This window comes from Scyliorhinus torazame, chromosome 11 (assembly GCF_047496885.1).
Source record: "Scyliorhinus torazame isolate Kashiwa2021f chromosome 11, sScyTor2.1, whole genome shotgun sequence".
NCBI lineage: Eukaryota > Metazoa > Chordata > Chondrichthyes > Carcharhiniformes > Scyliorhinidae > Scyliorhinus > Scyliorhinus torazame.
Window position 1 is genome coordinate 178,979,800 of NC_092717.1, and position 25,020 is coordinate 179,004,819.

General features: G+C 43.2%; 1 protein-coding gene and 1 long non-coding RNA gene across 2 annotated transcripts in view; both read left to right on the plus strand.

Annotated features, from left to right (window-relative positions):
• Window positions 1-25,020, plus strand: part of sdc2 (syndecan 2) — a 120,195-nt gene that overhangs the window by 34,486 nt on the left and 60,689 nt on the right. The gene's annotated exons all lie outside the window — the stretch shown is intronic.
• LOC140385686 (uncharacterized) lies at window positions 9,160-15,540 on the plus strand. The gene is made up of 2 exons (XR_011933421.1): window positions 9,160-9,225; window positions 12,499-15,540. It is a non-coding gene; the product is annotated as an uncharacterized lncRNA (long non-coding RNA).

Below are 25,020 nucleotides of genomic sequence, written 5' to 3' on the forward strand. Positions count from 1 at the left end.
TCCGGTTTCCTCCCATAGTCCAAAGATGTGCAGATTAGGTGGATTGGTCATTCTAAATTGCCCCTTTGTGTCCAAACGGTTAGATGGGGTTACTGGGTTATGGGATAGGGTGGAGGCATGGGCTTAAGTAGGGTGCTCTTTCCAAGAGTCGGTACAGATACAATGGGCCGAATGGCCACCTCCTGAATTGTAAATTCCACGAACGACTCCTTCCAGGCACTGACCTTGGACTCAGTAGTGGTGCTATCAAGCCATTCTTGTGATGGACATTGAAGTCCCGAACCCAGAATACATTCTGAATGTTTGCCACGCTCAGTGCTTCCTCCAAATATTGTTCAATGTAGAGTACTGATTCTTCATCTGAGTGAGGGTGGTTATATGGTAATCAAAAGATCGTTTCCTTGCCCACGTTTGATCTAATAGCATAACACCAATGTTGGGGACTCCCAGAGCAACTTCCTCCCTCCTGTATGCTACCATGCTGTTGCCTCTGCTGCGTCTGACCAGCTGGTTGGACAGAACATACCCAGTGATGGTGGTGTCTTGGATATTGGCTGGAAGGTATGATTCTGTGAGTATGATTGTCAGGCTGTTGATGAGTCTGTGGGACATGTCTCCCAATTTTGGTACAAGCCCCAAGATGTTATTTTGGGGGACTTTGCAGGGTTGAAGGGGCTAGATGTGCTGTTGTCACTCCCTGCTAATTATTCTTACTGCTGGATTGTTCCATGTCCTTTTCTATTCGCAGCCTAAACCTTTTAATGTTCACTATCTCCTAAATGTCCCCCAGCAGGCTTGATCACTGGACCACTTCATTCCCTAGAACCAGGCCTAGAAATGTCCCCTTTCCTGTTGGACTGAAACATATTGCTGAATTTTCCTGAACACACTCTAGGAACTCTTTCCCCTTTCTGCCCTGCTGATCTTAATAATAATCTTTATTGTCACAAGTAGGCTTACATTAACACTGCAATGGAGTTACTGTGAAAATCCCCCAGTCGCCACATTCTGGTGCCTGTTCGAGTACACAGGGAAAATTCAGAATGTCCAAATGACCTAACCGCACGTCTTTCGGGGCTGTGGGAGGAAACCGGAGCACCTGGAAGAATTCACGCAGACACTGGGAGAACGTACAGACTCCACACAGACAGTGGCCCAAGCCAGGAATCGAACCTGGGACCCTGGCGCTGTGAAGCAACAGTGCCAACCACTGTGCTACCATGCCGCCCTCTACTACTATTCCACTAATATTATTACTATTAATCTAGCTACTACTATTCCAGTCTTTATAATAATTAAATTCCCCATTATAATTCTTGCACATTTTATTTTGTAGTTTTCTTAAATTTGTTTCTCTACATCTTTCCACCTAGTTGGTTGGCGTAGAGACTGCACTGAGCAATGTAATTGTAGCTCTTTTGTTCTTTGGCTCTCGCCAAATGGATTCTGTACTTTACCCCTCTGGGACATCCTCTCTCCAATGTTCTTCATCATTCCTGCCCCCTTCCCTTCTTCTTTCCTATCTTTCCTGAACACCACCTTGTATCAAGGAATATTTAATATTCAGTCCTGCCCTTTGAGCTTGGTCTCCATATCGCCACATCATATTTCGGCTATCTGCACTTGCAGCTCGCCAATCTTATTTACCACACTCTGCGCATTAAGACATGTGTGCACAATTACCCTAATTTGGACTTTATTGATTGACCCCCCTGGCACTGTTTAGATGCTAATCGTAACTGAGGAACTGAAACTGAGATAAATTTTCATTATGTAAAATTTGTTTCTATTTCAGAATTCTTTTTGAGATGAAAAATAAATTTATTATTGGCCTGTTGCCAGCATTACACATTAAATTAATTCTATCTGTGTCCTTGCACTCAACTTTGTGCTTGAAGGAGAAAAAAAATGCATGTCAAATTTGTTCTTCATCTTGGAGTCTGAAAAGAAAAGCTCCTTTGTGCATGTATGCTGATTTCCAGTCTTTCTGTGCATGTATCACTATAGCTGTTCACTTCTCACCAAAGTGGGCATGCGCAAAACAGCTAGCAATTCGTTTGAGTTATGACAACATCTTTCCATGGTGCAACTGCTAGCAATAAAACTTTTAAATATTGTCTACATATGCAATTTGGACCACCTTGCACATGCATTAGCAGTGAGCGATGGGGAGGTTTTTGCTTCTTTTGCTTTCTGCTTTTAAAAATAAATTCCTCCAGCGGTTTGGTGTGCATTCCCACCAGGCATAGTTATTCATACTGGGAAGTACTGCTGCCAACTGGGACATTTTAAATACTTCTACAATGGTGTTCTCATTTTAATTAAAACTGTCTGAAGGGTTATTTTGCTGTTTCCAATGGTGTATGTTGCTATGATCGTTGGGCTAAGTAAGACTGGTGGTGCTTTTGCTGATGTGGGTGTGCTGCAGCAAAATGTTCACTGGTAACTTGCATGGTTGGTGCAGTGTGTGCTGGTTTAACTTGGGGCACTGAGTTTGTATGAGGTTCTACATTCCAGAATATTGGCTGTGCTCTCTACCCGTTACTGCTACTCTTGTGCAGTGTTAATAGCTTTGAGCGGTGGTGATACTTCCGTTTAGGAAAGCAGCAATACAACATTTCAACATGATGCAATGCCATGTTGTCAATATTAAGATAAATGCTTTTTATATTCTATATTATGGTTAAAATTTGTTGAAACTGGGTGCTCTTTTTTTCTTTGCTTCTTGTGAACCCAACTCCCATGTGTATCTTTTATCGTTCCTATTTGGTTCTGGATTCAGTCAGCCATTGACTTTTCAGGATATTATTCTTGGATTTAGTGCTGAAGAGTTCCTACTTCCCACTGATCTTGGCTTGGTGGTTACCTTTTTAAATTATGGGATGGCATGCCATTTGGAAAATTGAATTTTGTACCCCACTTCCCAGTGGGTATCTGGGGCTGGAGAGAGATTACAGAACATTATCCTAACAGCAATATTGTGTCCTGTGAATGTCATGTGAGTTTGAACAAGTTTATTTATTTATTCAGCTCCTGTTTTGGATGAACTTTTAATCTTTTGCAAATTTAGTTGTTCAGGATGCTTAATGCAGAACCGTTTGTAGGAGTCACAAGTTTTTCCTACTGGCTAGAATAAATGGTTTATTTTTTAAATGTTCTTTTATATAGTAACTTTGTTTTTGATCTTGTTTTGCAACATTGGCACAAGTGCAAATATTGAAGAGCACCAACTTGTGTGACCTTGTATCTCTGATTGTCATTGCCAAATACAAAGAGGCAATATGCCTTAATAAGGAACAAAGATTTCCTGATTGTTTCCTCCCTTGATAAAACTACAAAAACAATCCAGCCACAGCCAATTGTAAAATACCAGATCAATGGATGAAAAATCTAACGTGTAGACTAATGTATGCAAATTCAGACACTGGATTTAGAAAACTGAGCAGTGAGCGTCTTAGATCTTGAGGTCCAGCCTTGCTGCAATTCAAAATTGTTTAGTTATTATACATTATTTGAGAATTCCCCTACCCCTTTTTAAAATGCTTGCATTCATGTTCATTGAAAGGAGATTTATTATGTGGCAGTCCACCGATTTGAATACCTGTACTTCAATGACTGTAAGCAGCCATTATTAGTCAGATTTCCAACTAAATAGCACTCAAGCTTGGGGCAGCTGCCGCCAAGGCGCAATGGGGAAAGACCACTGTGTAAGGTCTTACCAGCAAATGTACACCGAGGGGCGGGTAACAGTGTAAACCCCCCCTTGGTCTGGGTCATTAACACTCCAATGTATAAAAGAAACATGACCATGTAAATATTTAAGAAGGAATTGTAACGTAAAGAGCAATATGTGTGTAAGGTTATCAAAATTGAATGGAAGAAAGTCAAGGGAATGTGTAACTCTGATGGAAATGTATAGGCAAGACAATTCAAAATGTTCTGTAATGTTTATGATAGATTTTATGAATAAAGTATATTTTTTGGAAATTAAAAAAAATAAATAATGTACTTCAGTTGATAATCCCTAGAAATAGGAATGAATCAAAAATCTCCCCTGTGATTGAGTCCTGCTTCATTTCTTCCCTGCAAATTAATTGTAGTGTTTTTGATGCGAATGCTCCAACCGATCCTTTCTAAGAGACCTATGTATCCTCTTTTGGGAAGGAAGGCAAAGTGGTATTCTAATCAGGAGCTCCTTTTAAAAAGCTTTTACTCAGTTTTAATCTAAAAGGTTTTATCTCACAACATGCTGTTCTTTTTCACAAGCTAGTAGTGGGAGCTGTATCTTCTGGCCTAACACCAATTGCTACTGTGTCTTTATCTCCATAATTGAGAAAGCAATGTGATCTCAAAGCACCCAAACATGAATGCGCTTTCTTTTGACACAAACCTGTGTTTGGTGGAGCCTCCATTATCTTCCATAATTGAGAGGGACCCCATGCTGAAGAGTGAAACTTGGTAGGAATCAAAATTGTCTACATTGTGGTACAACTATGCCCTAGGCCTGGCAATGAAGATTAACTAAAATAATATAAGTTTATCGTTTGATGTTCTTAGAAGTGGTGATTAAAGTTTCACTGGGATAGTTTGGAGTATTTTAGAAATTCCTAACCACAAGTTTGATGTGCAACCTAGTCTTAAGACAGTTTTGTGCATTACATTTGCTCCTTGCCGTGAAAAGGAGACTTGGAATGCATTTTATAGGCATCGCAACTTCCATGTTGTGCTTTTTAAATGGGCTATGTTGAGATGGTTTTTAACAGCACGTGTGCTTGAGCTGGAACATTTTGTTATACAGTAACACGAAGGTCTTCTAGTGCAGCAGCCGCTGTTAACATTTTTCAAGTTTAATCCCTGACCTGTACTGAATTAGCTACGCTTGGGCTCTGAGAGCATTGTCAGTGCTACACTTGGCCTCGGTTACCTCTTGACTAGAGAAATGGGGGGGTTTATGATTCCAGCCACTTTGCTGTTCAGTGATCTATGCTGCAAGAAGCCAATGCACACATGAAGCATTGCTCTGATTACTTTCCTGGTCACAGCCTACATCCCAGTTGAACACGGCCTATTTATTGACTCCCCTCCGAGGTTAACAAACAAAGCATGGTTATATCAGCAAGGTTCACTGGGGTGGAATTTGGAATTATGGGTGGACTGTTCTGGACATTACTCTTGAACGCGGGTGCAAAATTGCCTCCCATTACTTGACATGAGATGATTTAAGAAGTTATTCTCCACTGCTATATTTCTCTCCACTTCCCAAAGAAGAATTTGCACATCTCACTGCAATTTTATTTCTATTGCTGAACTAGAATTTTGATAGTATTGAGTGGGCTTGCAAAACAGCGCACTCGCCAGTCCAGAACACAGCTGCATTCAGTACATTTTACTGTAGGTGGGTTGATAGCGCTTTGTTCGTAAAAAGGCTGCAAGGTTAGATTTTGCTTTGACATCCTGTCCTGTTATTTTTGCAGCAGATCTAGTAAAAGTGAAGTGTTCCCAAAAGGAAAAGGGGACCTGTTGCTGTCCACTTGTTTAGTTTGGAAAGGTTTGCCCAGAGCAGGATGTTCAGTCCCTCGACCTTCTGAGCAGCTGAAGACACTTTAACAAAATTGCCAATTTCTCCTCGTCATTAATAAAGCTGCACTAAAGCCAATGGCTAAATGGAAAGAAAATTCAAAAAGCTTTACCGATTTGGAAAGCTGCAGGGTTCTTTTAGGCACTTCTTAGCACTTTTTTTTCCCTGAGAGGTGTTCAAATCCGTTCCAAATATTTCTGTGATGCTGATAACTTCGATGGGAATCCAAATTAACATCTAAACCCGGCATTGGAAATCTCTCCATTATGAATATCTCATTGGGAATTTTAGTGCAGATTATTTGAACATTTTCTGTTTAAGACCATAAGACATAGGAGCGGAAGTAAGGCCATTCGGCCCATCGAGTCCACTCCACCATTTAATCATGGCTGATTTCAACTCCATTTACCCGCTCTCTCTCCATAGCCCTTAATTCCTCGAGAAATCAAGAATTTATCAACTTCTGTCTTAAAGACACTCAACGTCCTGGCCTCCACCGCCCTCTGTGGCAATGAATTCCACAGACCCACCACTCTCTGGCTGAAGAAATTTCTCCTCATCTCTGTTCTAAAGTGACTCCCTTTTATTCCAAAGCTGTGTCCGGCCCGGGTCCTAGTCTCCCCTGCTAACAGAAACACCTTCCCTATCTAAGCCATTCATTATCTTGTAAGTTTCTATTAGATCTCCCCTCAACCTCCTAAACTCCAATGAATATAATCCCAGGATCCTCAGACGTTCATCGTATGTTAGGCCTACCATTCCTGGGATCATCCATGTGAATCTCCGCTGGACCCGCTCCAGTGCCAGTATGTCCTTCCTGAGGTGTGGGGCCCAAAATTGCTCACAGTATTCTAAATAGGGCCTAACTAATGCTTTATAAAGCTTCAGAAGTACACTCCTGCTTTTATATTCCAAGCCACTTGAGATAAATGACAACATTGCATTTGCTTTCTTAATTACGGACTCTGCAAGTTTACCTTTAGAGAATCCTGGACTAGGACTCCCAAGTCCCTTTGCACTTCAGCATTATGAATTTTGTCACCGTTTAGAAAATAGTCCATGCCTCTATTCTTTTTTCCAAAGTGCAAGACCTCGCACTTGCCCACGTTGAATTTCATCAGCCATTTCTTGGACCACTCTCCTAAACTGTCTAAATTTTTCTGCAGCCTCCCCACCTCCTCAATACTACCTGCCCCTCCACCTATCTTTGTATCATCGGCAAACTTAGCCAGAATGACCCCAGTCCCGTCATCTAGATCGTTAATATATAAAGAGAACAGCTGTGGCCCCAACACTGAACCCTGCGGGACACCACTCGTCACCGGTTGCCATTCCGAAAAAGAACCTTTTATCCCAACTCTCTGCCTTTTACCTGACAGCCAATCGTCAATCCATGTTAGTACCTTGCCTTGAATACCATGGGCCCTTATTTTACTCAGCAGTCTCCCATGAGGCACCTTATCAAAGGCCTTTTGGAAGTCAAGATAGATAACATCCATTGGCTCTCCTTGGTCTAGCCTATTTGTTATCTCTTCAAAGAACTCTAACAGGTTTGTCAGGCACGACCTCCCCTTACTAAATCCATGCTGACTTGTCCTAATCCGACCCTGCACTTCCAAGAATTTAGAAATCTCATCCTTAACGATGGATTCTAGAATCTTGCCAACAACCGAGGTTAGGCTAATTGGCCTATAATTTTCCATCTTTTTCCTTGTTCCCTTCTTGAACAGGGGGGTTACAACAGCGATTTTCCAATCCTCTGGGACTTTCCCTGACTCCAGTGACTTTTGAAAGATCATAATTAACGCCTCCACTATTTATTCAGCTATCTCCTTTAGAACTCTAGGATGTAGCCCATCTGGGCCCGGAGATTTATCAATTTTTAGACCTCTTAGTTTCTCTAGCACTTTCTCCTTTGTGATGGCTACCATATTCAACTCTGCCCCCTGACTCTCCGGAATTGGTGGGATATTACTCATGTCTTCTACTGTGAAGACTGACGCAAAGTACTTATTTAGTTCTTCAGCTATTTCCTTGTCTCCCATCACAAAATTACCAGCGTCATTTTGGAGCGGCCCAATGTCAACTTTTGCCTCCCGTTTGTTTTTAATGTATTTAAAGAAACTTTTACTATCATTCCTAATGTTACTGGCTAGCCTACCTTCATATTTGATCCTCTCTTTCCTTATTTCTCTCTTTGTTATCCTCTGTTTGTTTTTGTAGCCTTCCCAATCTTCTGACTTCCCACTACTCTTTGCCACATTTAAGGCTTTCTCTTTTGCTTTGATGCATTCCCTAACTTCCTTTGTCAGCCATGGCTGCCTAATCCCCCCCCTCTGATAACCTTTCTTTTCTTTGGGATGAACCTCTGCACTGTGTCCTCAATTACTCCCAGAAACTCCTGCCATTGCTGTTCTACTGTCTTTCCCACTAGGCTCTGCTCCCAGTCGATTTTCGTCAGTTCCTCCCTCATGCCCCTGTAGTTACCTTTATTTAACTGTGGCACCTTTACATCTGATTCTACCTTCTTTCTTTCAAATTGGAGATTGAATTCTACCATATTATGATCACTGCCTCCTAAGTGTTCCCTTACTTTAAGATCTTTAATCAAGTCTGGCTCATTACATAACACGAAGTACAGAATGGCCTGTTCCCTCGTGGGCTCCATCACAAGCTGTTCCAAAAAGCCCTCCTGTAAACATTCAATGAATTCCCTTTCCTTGGGTCCACTGGCAGCATTATTTACCCAGTCCACCTGCATATTGAAGTCCCCCATGATCACTGTGACCTTGCCTTTCTGACATGCACTTTCTATTTCGTGGTGCATTTTGTGCCCCTGGTCCTGACCACTGTTAAGAGGCGTGTACATAACTCCCATTATGGTTTTTTTGCCTTTGTGGTTCCTCAACTCTACCCACACAGACTCCACATCATCTGACCCTATGTCGTTTAGTGCTATTGATTTAATTTCATTCCTAATTAACAAGGCAACCCCGCCCCCTCTGCCCACCTCTCTATCTTTTCAATAGGTTGTGAATCCCTGGATGTTTAAATGCCAGTCCTGAACCCCCTGCAACCATGTCTCTGTGATGTCTACCAAATGCATCAACAACAGAACTACCAGGCTTATTGTGTACCAGCAGTGCACTGCACAAGAGTTTTTTTTTAAAAATCACTTCTATTTTCATTTGTTGCAGAATAGTTCTTGCTGAATTCTAGCACACAATCCCATGACGTGATTCTAGCTGGATATTATGGTTTGGTTTTTGATTTGTGTACTTGGTTATGTTGCAACACCCTTTTCATCCTCAGTATAAATATTTGTTACAAAACTGAAGCTGCATATTTTGAAAGGTAACCTTAATAATGTTTTGTCTTGAGTGGAATTTCAAAAGTTGTTTAATTTGTCATGAATACTAAACTTTACAAGATAGGCTTAAAATGTCCCTTTGACAGCTCTGAAAAGGGAGATGGTGAATTCCTTGTAATCGGAGACGTGCCCATGTGATCTCGGGTTGCCATGGGGATAGAAACCCATTGAGGTGTCGAGTGGCAGTTTTAGCACTTTTCGCATTATCTTACGGACAGAGGAGCAGGACAAAAGTAGCTGCTGTAGAAAAGCTGGGGAAACCTTGTTAAACACCAAGGTAGATGCTTTTGGGGGTTCACAAAGCAAGGACCAGAACAGATGAGTGCTTAAAGATTTAAGGAATTGAGGGGTCGTCAAGGTGTGCCTTGCTGGTTATAATCAAATTGAGAAAACCTGGGTGGAGTGGAATGATTGTCGAAGGACAATAGAAGTTTCGACCTGACTATGAAGGGAGAAGTAAACCAAACCCCGTCTGAGATCTGGGAGTGATTTTGAGACGGTGCTTTCTGAATTATTCCGCACTGACCCCATTTTGAAGCTTGGAAATTTCTGTGACTCCAAACCCGAGAGTGGGGTTGGTGGGGGGAGGGGGTGGGGTGTAGAGCTGAGAGTGGGGAATTGGGGGGGGGGAAGGGGGTAAGAGTTGAGAATGGTGGATGTAGCTGTCTGAGCTGGGTGGGGTTGGAATCGGAGTTGTCAGAGTGGGATCGGGGGTGGATGGTGTTAAGTTGACAGGCAGAGGAGAGCGGGGTGTAGGGTAGAGCTGTAAAGAGAGAGGCCCGGTTATTACATAGAAGACATGCGCAGGAACAGACCATTTGGCCCAACAAGACCATGCCGTTGTTTATTGTGATTTCTTAGTGGCTGTCTTATTGATGGCCTCTTGTTATGCTTTTCCCTGCAAATGAAATATCTATCCGCCTCTCTCTCTCTCTCTCTCTCTCTCTCTCTCCTCCATTTCTCCCTGTGTTGAAGTCCATTTGGCAATGTTATGACCATTAGACTTTTTTTTAATGTTGTCTTTTTATGTTGAAATTCTTCTCATTGTTGACTGCCCCTCCCAATTTGGTGACATCACCAAACATAGACATTGTGAACAGTGGTCCCAGCTCTGTAGCCTAAATGAAGGTACACGGCCACAGAAAAGAACCCCGTCTTTATACTGATATTGGCCAACCTTTATTTCTAACATCTGTTTTTATCACCAATATTTATGTCCTTTTTTATTTTGCTGCATTTTCTGAATGTTCAGCTGTGTGGATGCCGAGCATTGAACTGTTTCTTGTACCTTTTTTCTTATGACGGCTTGAACAATGAATTGGGAATTGTTGTCTGTGGTTATTAAGGAATATTCCCCCAGGTAGAGCTTAATTATTCAACCTTCAGTATAAACCATAGTTATCCAAATTAACGACCTCGGCCTTAACATTTTAAAAATAAATTTAGAGTACCAATTATTTTTCCAATTAAGGGGCAATTTAGTCACTCCAGGTTCTTTTCCACAGATGTCACGTCCAATCCCCGAAGAAAGGAGGCAGGGATAGTGAGGAAACCCGAGCAGGGTGCTTAGGCATCGGATGGGACTCGAGGGCCGTTCCACCCAGTACAATTTAGCACCCCGGTCTTGTTCAATTTCTCAGGGGAAAGGGCAGCACGGTGGCGCAGTGGGTTAGCCCTGCTGCCTCACGGCGCCAAGGTCCCAGGTTCGATCCCAGCTCTGGGTCACTGTTCGTGTGGAGTTTGCACATTCTCCCCATGTTTGCGTTGCCCCCACAATCCAAAAATGTGCAGGTTAGGTAGATTGGCCACGCTAAATTTCCCTCTTAATAAAAAAATTCTCAGGGGAGGGGGTCAGTGATAACCCCCTGCTTCTTGGTTTCTTAGTGGGTCATAGTTTGGAAGACCCTCTGTCCCAACCGCTGTCTTCGGGCACCTCTGCCACCATCCCGGACCTGTTCCGGAGTTATTTACGGGGCTTTTCGGCGACCAGGTGGCAGGGGCGGAGCAGGCATCTGCACCACCACCTCCCAGAACCCTGGGAGGAGACTGAGGAGATCCTATCTGTCGATGATCCCATTGGGGGATCACGGCAAGCCCTGGGTTGGTTGGTGGGCCCGTGTCGCCCGCCGCACTCCGTGTGGTGGAGGATTCTGGCCTTGTTGCTCTTTTTAGCCTTAGTTTATTAGCTCTGATTACGTCACCTTTGCTCACAAGTCGCCAGGTATCTATCTGATACCGCCACGTGGTTCAAGCTCGAGTTATGATTAATAAGTCAGCACACCGCTTAGTAAGATTGAAATCAACGGTCATTTATTATATACAACAAGTAATGTTTACACAATAATCCTACTATCTATATAATAAACCTATGACAACTGGCCAATACTTAACTTTAGGAAGAGCCCACCAGGTCAGGGAAACGAATGGCTTATCCAATCGGATCTGGCCCGCGGGATTCAAAAGGCTGATACAGGTCGATGGCTAGGAGTCTTTATCGGATAGCGATCGCTGGATTCAAACTTACGGTTGCCGGTTGCTGTTCTTGCGAAGGTCTCGAGCAAGCGAAGAAGGGAGAGAGAGCGAGATCTGAACTTGGCCCCTCACTTTATAGGGCCCAGGGGCTTCCCGCCTCTCGGGGTGGCCCTTGACCCTGAGTCCCAAGTGATTGGACTTGTTCCCAATCACTGGGTTCGATACGTCCAATTGCGAGGCGATTCCCCGATCGGGGGGTGGTCGTTCACCTGCCTTTGTTTCGGCCACTGCAGGCGCCGACAGGTCTGGCCCGGTATTCATTTGCTAATATGTTGCAATTGTTCCCGGGGATAGCCGATTAAACTGCAGATGTCTGGGTGGATGGGCTGTTAGAGTCCTGACTGTAACTGCAAATGTCTGGGTTGATGGGCTGTTAATAGCCCTGAGTATCGATCTGGGCCAACTTCCCCAGAGCTGAATATGATATTCTGCCTGCAGCTGTCAGTTTGTGTCTTTTTACCTGCTTTTCCCAGCAGCCTTTCCGGTTAGCCATTTTAAATCGGATTTTGGCCAAATTAATCGGGAAGCAGCCATTTTACGTGGCTACAGCCTGGAGGGCCACTGTCCGAAGGCTGTCAGCTGGTCAGTGTCGGGAGCGGAGTCTGCACATGAGGCTCTCCGCAGTGGGGTGCAGGGCTCACTCGTGCCTGACACTGTCACCCCTCAACCCCTCTGGGGGACTTCCGTAATCTGGCACATCATAATTTAAGGTTCTTTTGTTTTTCTGCCTCCGTAGATAGTTCTGGCAGTGTCCTATTGGGCCCCCCACCACCCCCTTCCTTTCCCTTCTGTTGGGACCGAGGCAAGGGTATCTGGTCTCTCCAGCGCAAGGTTTAGTGGATGTACCATTTGTTTTTTGTGGAAGTGTGTTGTGAACTGTTTGAATAATCAGAGTATCCACCCCCCCCTCCCTGTACGTTGGTACTGAGGGGAGGGTACCCTGTTTCTCCAACACAAAATTAGTGTTTGTACTGTTTGGCCTTGTGTCTATATATAATTTTTCTGTTTTAATAAAAAGATATGGCCAATCCACCTAATCTGCACATCTTTGAACTGTGGGAGGAAACCGGAGCACCTGGAAGAAACCCATGCAGACACGAGGAGAAAGTACAAACTCCACCCAGACATTTACGAGGTCGGAATCGTACTGGGTCCTTGGCGCTATGAGGCAGCTGTGCCACCATGAGAGTATACAATTTTCTGCTCAAAATGCATATTTTACTTGCCTTATAACTAGGTTCAAGTGATCGAGCGGACATTGGGGCTGTATTGTGATGATACATGGGGATTTCAAACAACCATACGGCAGACCCCGTGCGATGAAACTCAAGGAGAAATGAGTTCCAACAAAATGAAGTATGATGCTGGTTTCAAGTTGAAACATTTGCCACCTTGCCAAATGACTCTGCTACAGTGAGAGAATTTGGTGGTGAATAGCTGATGGCAGAATAGAAGGAGGAGATCCACCCTGAAGATGCCCAAGGCCAAATGCGCCATGAGAACAGGGACCAGCCAGTAGCCTGATCTCGAGAAACGTGTATTGGAATAGGTCCTCAAAAATCATCAAAACGGTTTCATAATTTCTAGAAATGCAATGCATAGTGGGCCTAATCAAACCTTGGGCCCAGTAAAGATTTTGGAGAAGAACTAGTTGGTGCAGCTGCTTTATGGAACAAAAGTGTCTGGCATTTGGAAGACCTTGGCCAAAATGGGTAGTTTCCAATGATTGTTCAAGAGATGGAAAAAACACGAGTACCCATGATGCCATATTGACAACATGCATGAAACACCTATGAATTTCGATATGCCCAGCATCCAAACTGTGCAACTGGAAAGGTTAGAAAATCATTCTAGTGAAAACCACAGGACTTGCAGCGTCCAAAATTCAGTCTAGCCGGGGCAAAATTAAAGCCTGTGATTTTCAGCAGATAAAAGCACGCCGTAAGTCCATTCTGAAGAATCATATTGGACTCTTAAGCGTTAACTCTTTCTCTCTATGGATGCTGACAAACTTGCTGAGATTTCCCAGAACTTTCTATTTCTTATTTCTGAGAATCAGGTTCCCAGCAGGAATTTGTTTACTTTAAAAAATAAAATAAAAATTCCAGTTAAGGGGCAATTTAGCTTGGCCAATCCACCTCCCTGCACATCAATTGGGTTGTGGGGGTGAGACCCACGCAGGCACGGGGAGAATGTGCAAACTCCACACAGACAGTGACTTGGGGCCAGGATCGAACCAGCATCCTCGGCTTCATGAGGCAGCAGTCCTAATCAACCCGCCGACCTGCCCAGCAGGAATTTCTGTGTATGCCCAAACAGTTGGATGGATGAAGGTGCAGTGAGTTTATGGATCAGTATAATGTGTGGAATGGTGCCCCTGTGGCCTATGTAAAGAATAGAGTTTTAGTGTGGGTGATGTTCAGATCCCATAGACCAGATGAGATCGAGGTGCCTGTGAAGAAATAGCACACACATTGCAGAGGGTCGAACATCCAGGATCATGTTTGTACCGAATGGAATAGGTGGACGATTGAAGGAGAAACACTTTCACAAAGAATGGATGTATGCATGCTGCCCCACTTGATGCTTCATCAACTCGTGGAATGCTATTAGTGCACAAACTGTCTTCAGATCTTTTTTTTTAAGTGAACTATCCACTTCGGGGAGATGATTTGCTATGGCAGAATGGTTCTGAAATTAAATGAAAAATGCCACATCTGATCGGGATCCTTATGATGCTATAGCCAAAGTGACTTCAAACTCAGCTACGGATACCAAAGACACAGAATTTGATCGGTTTTAAAACCCTATCGTTGCGGAAGGTATCATTGTACAATTAATTTATTCAACAAACGATTCCACATGTGAATTGTGTTTTTTTACATTTCAAAATGTTGGCCATCGACACTGGCAGTTCACATTTTATACTCTGCATGTAAATCGACATGTGTTTGGAGCAATTTCTGGAAGCCTCTATGGTCGATTTAAATGCTGACATCTATGTGATCTAGCCACAGTTCCAGGAGTTGAAGGTTAACTACTTTGGCTCGTTTCACTGCTTCACAAATTTCATCTCCCCAGAGCACGGCCAGACTGGTGACCATAAACACAATCGGGATTGTTTCATCTCATTGGAATTTGCACACAAAAAGGCCGACTGGGGGCATATACAGCTGGGACACATAATCCTCAAGTGGAAGGAAGTTAATTGCACAGCATGCATGAGTGGGTGCATTCCTGAATTCATGAAACATTGGTGATTTTGCTGTCTGCTGAGGTTTTACTCACTATTGTTCACTGGTTGAAGGGGTGGATTGCATGTGTTGCTGGAAATGGTGTGCTGATTAGTGCGTATAATCTATAGCGTTGTTTGTCCAACATGATGTCATTGTACAGAATACATCAAAAAGTTTTCTGCCAAGATTATGAAATCCCTCAGTGCAGTAGGCTGTTGGAAGTTTTATATTCCTTTCAAAAGTCTGGAGAACACTGCTTTAATGTGTTGCTCAGTTTTGTGTAATGTGAGAAAGGATGCTGTTTTGTGTATAAAGGATCAGTTAATGTTGGCTGCTTTCAACAAAAAAAAATTTGTTTTGAACTTGAAGCACACTCTTATTGAATGGAAAATGCCGATGTGCCATCCTGTCTGCTATATTGCTCTGCCTGGATGTTTTAAGGTTGAAGGTAACCTGCATCCTCCAAGTTGTACTTTCTGCAGTGCATTTTACTTCATAAGTCATTAAATTCAAACTGAAATGTATATTATTGTGGTTCGTGATACTTTAAAAACTCTTAAAATCCACATACTGGAAGCATTGCGGGAAACGTGGCAGCTTCAAAGCCATGGAGAAATTGAATGAGCTTAGAGAATATATGATGTCCATTACAATAAAGTTACTCCATTTTCAATAATGAAGAACAATTTTATGAAAATAACCAGCACCATTTGATTTTTGAGCATGCAAGCAGGTTGTCGTCGAAAGGTGTATATATGCTGAACAGATCGTTGCACAATTCGGCTTGCCTCTTAATAGGCAAAAATAAAAACAATTTTACCGTTTTTAACATTTATTTCTTACTGTGGTGTCTCCATCATAGAGCAGCTTCTGCTGAGAAACTGTGATTAGCACACTGTTGCTTGTAGCTAGTTAAGAGGTGTCTGACCAACCATCTATTCACACCACTCTGCCACCCTTTGATCAAGCTGCTGCAACACTTAAGCTGTATGTGTCACTCAAGGAAACTGAACAGTCGATGCGATTGGATGATTAGTGTCTTTAATGTTTGGTGCAGAATTGATGTCAAAGATATAGTTTTGGAAAATAATTCTGCTTTTCTTAGAGTTTATTTTTATACAAACGTTTAAAGGAATGTGCAAAAGATATTATCCTGACCACTTTGGTTCCGGTATGCTTTTTAAAAGTTGGCCATCAACTGAGCTTTTCTTTTCTAATAGCCAATAGATGTGGCTCTTACAACATCCATACCCTGAGAAGAAATAATAAAAACACTTGACATATAAAAAAATATAGCAGTTGACAATGTATTGAATTTCAAATCTTAATCACTGGTGATCTTTAGGCACTTGATGCTAAAAGAAAATCTGTCTGAAGGGGACTTGCAATGATGTGAGCTTTTAGTTTTACAGACTTGGCACATTGTAAGCTCCAATGTGCCATTTTGGCTGAGTCTACCGCAGAATCTATACACTCATTTTGTAAACCAAATGTGAAGTAATCCTTAAGTCTCATAACTCACAGTTCTCACTCATAACGCTTCACTGTGCTAAACTGTTGACTCTAACTTTTTTTTGTTTTGAATGATAAAATTGATGATTCTGTCCGGAACCCATACAGCCTCTGATCAAGTCTTGATATAGTCCGAGCAAATTTAGTATCACTGTATAAACTTTTATACTCTACCACATCATCTTTCACCAAACCAGCCGTTGCTGTTTAAGCAACATATGTTTGGAATCCTTGAATGTATGATGTAACCAATCTTGCTGCCAACTGGAAGATTGTGGTACAAAACCTGGTGACGGGAATTTACAAGATAAGTCCCAGACTCATGGACTATTAGGGCAGCACGGTAGCACAGTGGTTAGCACAGTTGCTTCACAGCTCCAGTGTCCCAGGTTTGATTCCTGGCTTGGGTCACTGTCTGTGCGGAGTCTGCACATTCTTCTTGTGTCTGCATGGGTTTCCTCTGGGTGCTCCGGTTTCCTCCCACAGTCCAAAGATGTGCAGGTTCGGTGGATTGGCCATGATAAATTGCCCTTTTGTGTCAAAAGTTGGTGAGTTTAAACCTTGCACCAGGTCTAAGTTTGGTCGAAAATACTGCCTTGTCAAATATGTTGACCTTTGGGTTCATGCATTAAAACAAGATCCATCTGACTAATCGGTAGTTTGTGTGAACATTAATAATAATCTTTTATTGTCACAAGTATGAAGTTACTGTGAAAAGCCCCTAGTCGCCACATTCCGGTGCCTGTTCGGGTAAGCCGGTATGGGAATTGAACCCACGCTGCTGGCCTTGTTCTGCATTACAAACCAGCTGTCTAGCCCATTGAGCTAAAAATCGCATGGAATTATTTAAAAAAGAGTAGGAAGTCTCCCTAGTGTTCTGGCCAGTATTCCTCAGTCAGCCAACATCACCAAAAAGATTTTTCAAGCCATTAAGGTTATATATAGTATGTGCAATGTCTTTTGCAAAATGGCCACTGATTTGCCTGTGTAACAAAAGCAGTTGTGATGTCCAGACTGCAAGAAATAACTTGCACTTGCATGATGCACATCACCTCAGGGCTTGCAAAGTGTTCCAATGTTTTTTTTTCTTCTTCCATGCGATGCGTGTGTCACTGACAAGATCAGCATTTGTTGCCCGCCTCTAATTTAACTTGAACTGCGTAGCTTACCAGGCTATTTTGGAGAGCTTGTTCTCTCGGGGGCGACCTAATAGAAATCTACAAATATATGAGGGAAAAGATTTTTCCCAGGATGGAAGAGTCAATTACTAGGGGACATAGGTTTAAGGGGCAAAGTTTACAGCGATTTGCGAGGGTAGTTTTTTTTTCCAACACAGAGGATAATTGATTCCTGGAACTCGCTGCCGGAGGAGATGGTGGAAGCAGGTACGATAGTGACTTTAAGGAGCGCCTTGAATAGCATGATATAGCAAATACATGAATAGCATGGGAATAGAGGGATACCGGTCCCGGAAGTGTAAAAGGTTTTGGGTTAGATGGGTGCAGGCTTGGAGGGCCAAAGGGCCTGTTCCTGTGCTGTACCTTTCTTTGTTCTTTGACATTTTCTCAACTTTTTCTTCAAATATCACCTCCACACCCCAATATAGTGAATAACTTTTATTTGTTTTTTTAAGGGAACATTTTTATGATTAATTACTAAGTATGCGCAAATGGAATAAAATGTGGAATGGAGGAAGGCCATTCAGCCCATCAAACATGTGCCTTTAGTAGAAGTTGTACATGACAATCCTCCTTCATCTCCAAGCAAATCATTATATTAATTTAACATTGCTTCAATCAGCTGTCATTAATTATTATCCGCAAATGGTCTGCCCACTATCCCAGGAACACTTATTCAAAATGCTTACTAAGGGACTCCTTCAATAACGATGAATTAAATGTTAACTCTAATAACTTTTCTGTCCTGCTTGCTAACATCCAAGTACCACACCCCTGCATACTGGTTGGAAACTTCTAGGCAGGAGCAGAGAGATTCGCCACTTATTCGTTCTTCAACACATAAATCAGAAGGGCAAATGTCCCGTTTGTGGAGAGGAATAGATAGAACCGTAATTTTAAAAACTAAGCTTTGATTTTAACCAATGGAACCAAATCTGGAGTGCATTTAATCTACAAACACTCTCAAATTTTTGTAGAGCTCCATAAACTGATGCTGCTCCTTTCCTGATTGGTGCAAAATGGTCATTGGAGCATTGGAATTTTTAATGTCATTGTTAAAACATCACGGCATAGGTAGACTGACTGCAGTGAGATGCGGGCACACCCATCTTGCTGATGTTTTAATAAAACATTCTCTACACAAATTTAATAGGCCAACTGCCACCCCTCTGTGCTGTAATGACTCCAACATGCAACGCTTTCATATGAGTTTTATAACAAATGAGGGGGGAATCCATGATTATGAATCCATTTGTTTTTGCAGGTAATTCAACCTCTAAGTATTTGAACCACTAATGGAGTCTATTTTGGGTCGCGACACATCACATTCACTACTGTTCACCCTCCAAATATCATGATCCGATTACGTTTTCACGACCGCCTCAAATGGATTATGTCCTGAGAATTGCAGTTGAAATTAAACCGACCGCAGTGCAGTGAGTTGATGCACCAAGAAGGACATGTTGCCCTCCCAGCAGATGGATGTACAACAATTTTAGGAAGTGCCTGGAACATTGTGAAAGAAAAGAACTGAAACAAAAAAAAACTTTTGTTGTATAGTTCTCCCCAATCTTTGTCAATATTTTATCATTGAAGCATGTGAACATGTCCTTCCTGAAGATTTGTCGAAATGAGATCATAGAACATAGAACTACAGTGCAGTACAGGCCCTTCGGCCCTCAATGTTGCGCCGACCTGTGAAACCACTCTAAAGCCCATCTACACTATTCCCTTATTGTCCATATGTCTATCCAATGACCATTTGAATGTCCTTAGTGCTGGTGAGTCCACTACTGTTGCAGGCAGGGCATTCCACGCCCTTACTACTCTCTGAGTAAAGAACCTACCTCTGACATCTGTCCTACATCTATCTCCCCTCAATTTATGTCCCCTCATGCTAGACATCACCATCCGAGGAAAAAGGCTCTCTCTGTCCACCCTATCCAATCCTCTGATCATCTTGTATGCCTCAATTAAGTCACCTCTTAACCTTCTTCTCTCTAACGAAAACAGCCTCAAGTCCCTCAGCCTTTCCTCATAAGATCTTCCCTCCATACCAGGCAACATTCTGGTAAATCTCCTCTGCACCCTTTCCAATGCTTCCACATCCTTCCTATAATGCGGTGACCAGAATTGCACGCAATACTCCAAATGCGGTCGCACCAGAGTGTTGTATAGCTGCAACATGACCTCATGGCTCCTAAACGCAATCCCTCTACCAATAAAAGCTAACACACCGTACGCCTTCTTAACAACCCTCTCAACCTGGGTGGCAACTTTCAGGGATCTATGTACATGGACACCGAGATCCCTCTGCTCATCTACACTGCCAAGAATCTTACCATTAGCCCAGTACTCTGTCTTCCTGTTAGTCCTTCCAAAATGAATCACCTCACACTTTTCTGCATTAAACTCCATTTGCCACCTTTCAGCCCAGCGCTGCAGCTTATCTATGTCCCTCTGTAACTTGTAACATCCTTCCGCACTGTCCACAACTCCACCGACTTTAGTGTCATCTGCAAATTTACTCACCCATCCTTCTACGCCCACCTCCAGGTCATTTATAAAAATGACAAACCGCAGTGGCCCCAAAACAGATCCTTGTGGTACACCACTAGTAACTGGACTCCAGTCTGAACATTTCCCATCAACCACCACCCTTTTGTCTTCCAGCTAGCCAATTTCTGATCAAACTGCTAAAACACCCTGAATCCCATGCCTCCGTATTTTCTGCAGTAGCCTACCATGGGGAACCTTATCAAACGCTTTACTGAAATCCATATACACCACATCAACTGCTTTACCCTCATCCACCTGTTTGGTCACCTTCTCAAAGAACTCAATAAGGTTTGTGAGGCACGACCTACCCGTCACAAAACCGTGTTGACTATCTCTAATCAAATTATTCCTTTCCAGATGATTATACATCCTATCTCTTATAAACCTTTCCAAGATTTTTCCCACAACAGAAGTAAGGCTCACTGGTCTATAGTTAACTGGGTTATCTCTACTCCCCTTCTTGAACAAGGGGACAACATTTACTATCCTCCAGTCTTCTGGCACTATTCCTGTAGACAGAGATGACTTAAAGATCAAGACCAAAGGCTCCGCAATCTCCTCCCTAGCTTCCCAGAGAATCCTAGGATAAATCCCATCTGGCCCAGGTGACTTATCTATTTTCACACTTTCCAGAATTGCTAACACCTCCTCCTTATGAACCTCAAGCCCTTCTAGTCTAGTAGCCTGAATCTCAGTATTCTCCTCGACAACATTGTCTTTTTCCTGTGTGAATACTGACAAAAAATGTTCATTTAGCACCTCTCCTATCTCCTCGGACTCCATGCACAACTTCCCACTACTGTCCTTGACTGGCCCTACTCTTACCCTAGTCATTCTTTTATTCCTGACATATCTACAGAAAGCTTTAGGGTTATCCTTGATCCTACCTGCCAAAGACTTCTCGTGTCCCCCCCTGGCTCTTCTTAGCTCTCTATTTAGGTCCTTCCCAGCTAACGCGTAACTCTCGAGCGCCCTAACTGAACCTTCATGTCTCATCTTTACATAAGTCTCCTTCCTCTTGACAAGTGTTTCGACTGCTTTAGTAAACCACAGTTCCCTTGCTCGACCACTTCCTCCCTGCCTGACAGGTACATACTTATCAAGGACACGCAGTAGCTGTTCCTTGAACAAGCTCCACATTTCTATTGTGCCCATCCCCTGCAGTTTTCCTCTCCATCCGATGTATCCTAAGTCTTGCCTCATCGCATCATAATTGCCTTTCCCCCAGATATAACTCTTGCCCTGCGGTATATACCTATCCCTTTCCATCAGTAAAGTAAACATAATCGAATTGTGGTCACTATCACCAAAGTGCTCAACTACCTCCAAATCTAACACCTGTCCTGGTTCATTACCCAGTACCAAATCCAATATGGCCTCTCGTTGGCCTATCTACATACTGTGTCAGGAAACCCTCCTACACATTGGACAAAAACTGACCCATCTGATGTACTCGAACTATAGCGTTTCCAGTCAATATTTGGAAATTTAAAGTCCCCCATAACAACCCTGTTGCTTTCGCACCTATCCAGAATCATCTTTGCAATCCTCTCCTCTACATCTCTGGAACTTTTCGGAGGCCTATAGAAAACCCCTAACAGGGTGACCTCTCCTTTTCCTGTTTCTAACCTCAGCCCATACTACCTCAGTAGACGAGTCCTCATCAAACGTCCTTTCTGCCACCGTAATACTGTCCTTGACTAACAATGCCACCCCACCCCCTCTTTTACCTTCCCTGAGCTTACTGAAATATCTAAATCCCGGCACCTGCAACAACCATCCCTGTCCCTGCTCTATCCATGTCCCCGAAATGGCCACAACATCGAAGTCCCAGGTACCAACCCATGCCGCAAGTTCACCCACCTTTTTCCGGATGCTCCTGGCATTGAAGAAGACACACTTTAAACCACCTTCCTGCCTGCCGGTACACTCCTGCAACTTTGAAACCCTACTCATGACCTCACTACTCTCAACCTCCTGTATACTGGAGCCCAAGCCCCTGCTGAACTAGTTTAAACCCTCCCGAAGAGCATTAGCAAGTTTCACCCCCAGAATATTGGTACCCCTCTGGTCCAGTGCAGACCATCCCGTTTGTAGAGGTCCCACTGACCCCAGAATGAGCCCCAATTATCCAGAAATCTGAAACCCTCCCTCCTGCATCATCCCGGTAACCACGTGTTCAACTCCTCTCTCTCCCTATTCCTCGTCTCACTATCACGTGGCACGGGTAACAACCCAGAGATAATAACTCTGTTTGTCCTAGAGCTAGGTTTCCACCCTAGCTCCCTGAATCCCTGCCTTACATCCCTATCCCTTTTCCTACCTGTCGTTGGTACCTATGTGGACCACGACTTGGGGCTGCTCCCCCTCCCCCTAAAGGATCCCGAAAACACGATCCGAGACATCACTCACCCTGGCACCTGGGAGGCAACGCACCAACCGTGAGTCTCTCTCGTTCCCACAGTCTCCTATCTGTCCCCCTAACTATGGAGTCTCCAATGACTAATGCTCTACTCCTCTCCCCCCTTCCCTTCTGAGCAATAGGGACAGACTCTGTGCCAGAGACCTGTGCCCCATGGCAGTCTTCTGGACATAACCTCTGCCTCCCTCCCCCACCCCCAACATCCAATAATGTTTAGGCGTTTTCCCTCTTGCCCTGTATTGTGCCCCCACAACCTATTACTTCTTCATCTCTTGTTTTTGTTGTAAGAAATCTGCTTTGCCACGGTACCGAGGTCCCAAGTTCGATCCAGCTCTGGGTTACTGTCCGTGTGGAGTTTGCGTGTTTTTCGCTCCCACAACTCAAATGTGCAGGTTAGGTAGATTGGCCATGCTAAATTGCCCCTTAATTGGAAAAAATGAATTGGGTAGTCTCAATTTAAAAAATTTTTTTTAAAGAAATTGGCTTTGCTGGGTACTTCTGTTGTCATCCTCTGGGAAAGGTTGAGGATTCCAGCCCCACTTTTGGGCACACAATCGAGACTGATACACGGTGTGATGATGAGGGAATGCTGCACTGAGGTGTCATCCCTCAGCTGAGAAGTTCAGTCAAGGGCCAAATCTGTACCATATCAAGCAAAGAATTCTGCATATTGCCTGGTCAACATTCTTCCCTCAATGGGGAGGCAGTGCCATAGTGGTATTGTCACTGAACTAGCAATCCAGAGACCCAGGATAATGCTCTGGGGACCGAATCCCACCAGGGCAGTTGGTGGAACCTGAATTCAATGAAAATCTGGAATTAAAAGTCTAGTGACATCTGGAATTAAAGTCTAGTGACGACCATGAAACCATTGTCAATTCTTGTAAAACCCATCTGGTTCACTAATGTCTTTCAGGGAAGGAAACCCATCCTCTTTACCTGGTCTGGCCTGTATGTGACTCCAGACCCACACCAATGTGGTTGACTCTTGAGTGCCCTCACAGATGGACAATAAATGCTGGCCCAGCCAAGATGCCCACATCCCATGCACGAATAAAGAAAAAAAAATTACCAGCTAACTTGCCATTCATCTTTGCTCAATTGGATATTTTACAGATTGTGGGGTCTTGCTGTGTGCAAAGTGACGATATTTGTATTTTTCTTCTTGCAACCTCCCTGCTCCCATGCTTGGACAGTCCCAAATAAAGTCAGACTTCTAAAATGTAAATGATCTGTGAATGAGAATTTATTTTCAGCCTAACTCTGGCACTGTTCTTTGCTCTGTTTAAGCCTCGCCCAGTATTTGGGTGGAAAGCTTGAATGTCATCCAGTTGTAATATTGCAGGAATGCTACTTTGTAGTGGGATCCAGAGATGAAAAGTTGCATCAAAGCTTGACGTCCTTGTTTCATTGGATTAGGCAATTGTTAAAGGTCCCATGTAATTAAATTACTTGAATGAAAACGAGGGAGCATCAGTGGCATTATGTAGTCAATCTTACTCCCTTGGGAGTACTGCCAAACATAAGGCCTAAGAATACTGGAAAGCATGTTACAAAGTAGGCTTTGGATTTTGGTAAGGGTGTTCTGGGCCTGAACTGCAGATATTTGTTTTTAGAGAAGAATGTGTCCCAATATTTGTGTAGAACTGTATCTAGATTGAATTTGACCCAACAGGTCTTGAGGATTCAAATTTCACCTTGATCACATTTTAAGATTGGCAGGTACTTTTTAAAATTAAAATAAAAAGGTTGAACTGAATAAATGAGTCCAAATATTTTTGCATGTTTGAGATTCAGAACATTACTGAGGTTTGTGGCCAAAGAGGGAGGCAACTGTGGCAAGGTCATTGATCAGTCCCTCCCCACCTTGGAGTTGAATTATTTGATTGATTGGATTGGATTGGTTTAATATCACATGAACCGAGGTACAGTGAAAAGTATTGCTCTGCGTGCAGCTCCAACAGATCATTCTGTACATGAAAAGAACATACATAATGGGGCAAACATAAATACACAATGTAAATACATCGGCACAGGCATTGGGTGAAACATACAGGAGTGTAGTACTACTCGGAAGAGAAGCTGTGTGAAGAGATCATATCAGTCCCATCGGCCCATCAGTCCATAAGAGGGTCGTTTCGGAATCTGGTAAGTGGGGGAGCAGCTATTTTTGAACCTGTTTGTTCTCGAGACTTTTTAAAATCTCCTGCCCGGTGGAAGAAGTTGGAAGAATGAGTAAACCGAGTGGGAGGGGTCTTTGATTATGCTGCCCGTTTTCCCAAGGCAGCGGGAGGTGTAGACCGAGTCAATGTATGGGAGGCAGGTTCGTGTGCGGACTGGGCGGTGTTCACGACTCTCTGTGGTTTCTTCCGTTCTTGGGCCGAGCAGTTGCCATAAAAGGTAGTGATGCAGCCATTTAGGATGCTTTCTATGGTGCACCTGTAGAAATTGGTTAGAGTCAAAGTGGACATGCCAAATTTCCTTAGTTTCCTGAGGAAGTATAGACAATGTTGTGCTTTATTTGTTGTCAATGTGAGTGGACCAGGGCATATTTTTCGTGATATGCCCACCTAGGAATTTGAAGCTGTCAACCATCTCTACCTCGGGGTGTGTACAGTACTTTGCTTCTTGCT